Below are 5,570 nucleotides of genomic sequence, written 5' to 3'. Positions count from 1 at the left end.
AAAGAACATTGAAAATCTTAATTAAAGACCAGAAGTTTTACACATTCTAAGTTAATATTTCAAATTTTGACATGACTCACTTAATTATGAAGTTATAAATCATGATATTTTGACATTTTAAAATAAAATGTATGTCAATCCTTTTATCAATTAATTAGAATATGAATATCAGTATCCTATCAAGATCTATGCGAACTGGGGATCATTCGAAAATCTTACATTGTAACTTTTATATTATAAATTTATATTCATATCTTAACTTTTCTACATAAATACTAATTAATATAATTTTTCTAAAGTTTTTTATAATAATATAGTGAGCAGTATCAGTAATGAGAGAAATATATTAGAATTAACATACTGAACATTTTATGGGCTGGAGAGATAACACAGCGATAGGTTATTTGCCTTGAATGCTGCAGACCCAGGATAGACCTGTGTTTGATTCCCGGCATCCCATATGGTTCCCCAAGCCAGGAGCAATTTCTGAGTGCAGAGTCAGGAGTAACCCCTGAGCGCTGCAGGGTGTGCCCCCCACAAAAAATAAAATATTGGAAAATTTTATTTATTTTTTAATTTTTATTACTATTTTAGTTTATATAATAGTTATAAATTATGTAATTTATGTTGATAAAATCTCAACATTTTCTAATCTAGTTCTTTCCTATACATGCATTCTGTCCTTATTTTAATTAAATAGGAAGATTTTTTTTTATTTGTATCCATTTAATACTTTTTGGGGACAGTTTTTTCAGGGCATTTTTTTTGTGTGTGTGGTTTTTGGGTCACACCCGGCAGTGCTCAGGGGTTACTCCTGGCTCCATGCTCAGAAATTGCTCTGGGCAGGCACGGGGGAGCATATGGGACGCCGGGATTCGAACCGATGACCTTCTGCATGAAAGGCAAGCGCTTTACCTCCATGCTATCTCTCCGGCCCCTTCATGGCATTTGTTACACAGAGCTTTTGGTTCTGTGCTCAGGAGACATTTGGGGTGCCAAGGATTGAAAACAGATTGCCATATGTAAGGAAAGTACCCTACTTGTTCTGTTTCTCCAGATCTGGTATCATTTTAATGAAAAATTAATAAGCTATAGAGTATTTTATTGACATAATAACTTTCTTCAACAAACATAAACAGGTATATTAAAATGTAACTGGCTTTGTGATATTAGCTGTAAAATTTAGCTGTATACAGTTCTATAATATTATTTTATGTGTTCAAGACAATAAAATACATTAAATTTTGGTAAAGGCAAAACTTTTTTGGAATTGTATTTATAGACATGATGGATTTAGTCAATTAGTTAATATAATTTGAGATCCCATATTGTGGATTAAAAATAAATTTATTGTCACTTGATCCCTGTTTACCCATATGAATGATTTTAGAACAGAACTATTTTGCTGCCTCAATATATTTTACTATGTTTATGTCAAAATTAAAAATTTTATTTACTATAATAACCATTAGCTAGCCATATGTTTAATTTTATTATACAACTTTATTAAAAGTAAAGGATTAAGAACCTCCTCTCTTCAAAAGGATTGCTAGTTTTTGTTTCATCATTAACATTATTTATTTTCTTACTTTCTGAGTATGAAGACTCTTCCAAGAATTAATGATTATGATTAATTGTAACCTATTAATTTTCACTTCGAGGATTATATTAAATTTAATTGTTCAGAAAAGACTGAGAAAAATAAAAATCCATTTTGAAAATATTGGAAAAGAATACTAGTTTTAATAAAATGCCTTTACTTTATCATATGCTTCACATAATTTTATGAATTGTCTTAGAGACAAATAGAAGGTAATAAGAATACACACTGAGTATTTATGTCCACATTGCAGACATGATTAGCACACAGGGCTACTTAATGGCATACTTAATGGCAGATTGAGTTGACTGATAATGTCAATTGATATTGTAAAATTCTTTACATGATGAACCACATAATGTAAAAAAGAAATTTCGCATCTGAAAAACTATGTAATATAATTTCATATCAGCAAAAATATAGTCTGACAATAAAATATGACTATAAAATTAAAATTTTAAATTTAAACTGATACAACACAGTTTTGGCATAACTATGTCCGAGTTTAAATAAGACACCACTATTTGTAATATATTTATTTTACAACTTTCTTCTTTCTTTATTTCCTTTTTTTTTTTTTTTTTTTTTTTTTTTTTGGGTTTTTGGGCCATACCTGTGACACTCAGGGATTACTCCTGGCAATCTCTCAGAAATCGCTCCTGGCTCTGAGGACCAATTGTAACGGTGGGGATTGAACCAAGGTCCAATCCTAGATTGGCCATGTGCAAGGCAAATGCCCTACCACGGTGCTACCCTCCTGGTCCTTATATATTTCCTTTTGTGTGTACATATATATGCATATATGATAAAGAGCTAGAAATAATTTTGTGTGTGTGTGTGTGGTTTTTGGGTCACACCCGGCAGTGCTCAGGGGTTACTCCTGGCTTCATGCTCAGAAATTGCTCCTGGCAGGCACAGGGAACCATATGGGACACCGGGATTCGAACCGATGACCTTCTGCATGAAAAGCAAATGCCTTACCTCCTTGCTATCTCTCTGGCCCCTAGAAATAAATTTTTAACAATTGCGCATGTCTGTGTCCCATTTGGAATGTCTTTACATCATTTTAAAGGCTTGCATTTTGAAGAGTGCTGTATTATTAACCTAAAATTTTTATTTATATTTAATTGAATATGGTATTGTTTTTAAACATATTTTTATTCCTTTCACTCTTATTAACAGTATATGTTATTTCTCTACATTCTTGCCAATTTCCTGTATTGTCATACTTTATTTTTGCTAGTGGATGAATGTGAAATGATATTACATAGCTATTCAAATATTTATTTTCTTCTATTACATGATGTGGTTTCTTTTTTATATGATTCAAGATACTTTATTTTTACAGTGGCTTATAATTTGATATTTGGGTTATTTATAATTTTTTTTTTTGGTTTTTGGGCCACACCCGTTTGACGCTCAGGGGTTACTCCTGGCTATGTGCTCAGAAATCGCCCCTGGCTTGGGGGGACAATATGGGACGCCGGGGGAACGAACCGCGGTCCTTCCTTGGCTAGCGCTTGCAAGGCAGACATCTTACCTCCAGCGCCACCTACCCGGCCCCATTTATAAATTTGTTAATAAATTTTCAAGTACTTGAAACCTTTACATTTATATATTTAATTAGTAATTTTATTTTATTGTAATAGGAAGTATTTGGTTCAAGTATTCTGGTTACTTGCTATTAGGTGTTTACCTAAAACTTCTCATGTAATAAAATATCCTCTTTTTCTTCTAGTAATACACTGTTTAACTATTAATTTTATTTCAAGAAACAGTTACAAGGTTGTTCATGATTCAGTTTCAGTCATATAATGTATAGCATCCATCCCTTCACCAGTATTGATTTCTCTCTACTGAAGTCTCCATTTTCTTTGCCTCCTTCCAGCCTGCCAATGACAAAATTATTTTTAAGCCACACCTGGTGGTGTTCAAGGGTTACTTTTTTCTCTGTACTCAGAAATCACTTCTGGCAGACTTGGATCATTTGGGATGCTGGGTATTGAACCTGGGTTGGCTGTGTGCAAGGCACATGTCCTACTTGTTGCGCTATTGCTCTGGTTCTGCATTTTATACTTTTAAAAATACTTCACAATCCCCATTACCAGAATTTTATATACCTCCACCACAGTCTCATTGTCTCTTCTCAATCTATATAAACTTCCTTTAAGATAGAGATTATTGAATCCTTATTACTCAATTTTTCAAAGGAAAAATTAATAACGTGGAGAGCACAACTGACCATTCGGAGTCCAACGTCTGTTTAGGTAAAAAAAATTATATAATATAATATTCTATCTAACTCCCTCCAAATGGTGACTTTACTAATGATCAAAGTACCACAGATAATTTTAATACACACTTATTTCTGATAATTTTCCTCTCTGTTCCATCTTGACCAAGCATTTCACTGAATTGTATAATTTAGTATTATTCAGTAGTTTATTGTACATATACACATGATTTTTGTATGTCAGGCCTGAATTTAATTCATACAAATTTGGGGGGTTGGGCCACACCCAGTGACACTCAGGGGTTATTTCTGGCTATGCACTCATAAATTGCTCCTGGCTTGGGGGACCATATGATATGCCACAGAATCAAACCAGTCCATCCTAGGCTAGCATTGGCCACTTTTCTGGCCCCATAATTGCATACAATTTTTTAAAGAAAATATACATATCTTCTCATTTTTATTAGTAGAGTAAAACAATATTTTCACACTATTAAAAAAGAAACCAAGATGCTTCTATTAAATTTCCATCCTTTAATTCTAAGCTTGTGCCTATCCTGTTCTTTTAGGTATGTTTCTTGGAGGCAGCAGATGTCTGGTTTTTGTTTTCTTATCCATCCATCTACTCTATAACTTTTAATAGGGAAATTTAGGCCGTTGACATTTAAGGAGATTACTGCCAGAGAGGGTTGTTGTGCTATTGTATTGATTAGAGGGGCCATTGTTACAATCAGGGGTTTGGACTGTGTAGAACAACTTTGAAAAGTTCATTGAGAGATGGTTTGCTTTGAGCAAACAGTGTGAGTTCTTTTTTTCTAAGAATGTTTTTAGTTCTCCTTCCTATATGAATGAGAGTTTTGCTGGGTAGTGTCCCATAGGTTGGAAGTTTCTTTCATTCAGTAGTTTAAATATGTCACTCCATTGTCCACTGTCTTCTTGCTTGAATGGTTTCATATGAGAGGTCTGGTTTGATTCTTATGTCCCTTTCTATGTATTTGAGAGTTTTTTTTCTCTCCCACATTGCTTTAAAGAATTCATCTTTCTCTCTCTTTTTTTTTTTTTTGCCAGTTGGATTACCATATGTCTTGGTGTTGGTATGTTAGGGTCTATTTTACTGGGGACACTTTTTGCCTCCTGGATTTGTATGAGTTTTTCTTTCCAGAGGGCGGGAAAATGTTATTTAAACTAATAGTGATGGAGAATCTCATTTTTATGATAATTTTGACATTCCTTTATATTTTTCTATTAGGTGTTAACTATAAAAAATTATTCTTTTTAAACTTTATTGATTGATGTTGGGCCATAACCAGAAGTGATCAGGGGATACTCCTGGCTCTGCACTTAGAAATTGCTCCTGGCTGGCTGGGGGACCACATGGGATGCCGAGATTCGAACTGGGTCCATCCTGGATTGACCACATGCAAGGCAAATGCCCTACCACCGTCTCTCTGGCCCCACAAAAATATTTTAGTAAATATTTAGAGAAACTTTCATCTCATTTCTTAGAAAAATAAAATGATATTTCCCAATATTACTAAAAATATACAAAGATTGTAATTTAATTTGGTCAGTTAATTTTATTTGCTTCCATTAAAAATTTCTTTCCTAGGATTAGATAAATTGTATGATCATAAGGCACATGCCTTCATGAGCCCAACTCCTATTAAACTGCTAATACCTCATGATCATGGAACTTTGTTAAATGCAGTCATGAGGTTTTCTGAGCACTACAGGGTG

This window comes from Suncus etruscus, chromosome 4 (genome assembly GCF_024139225.1).
Source record: "Suncus etruscus isolate mSunEtr1 chromosome 4, mSunEtr1.pri.cur, whole genome shotgun sequence".
Taxonomy (NCBI): Eukaryota; Metazoa; Chordata; class Mammalia; order Eulipotyphla; family Soricidae; genus Suncus; species Suncus etruscus.
This window is presented reverse-complemented; position numbering follows the sequence as displayed.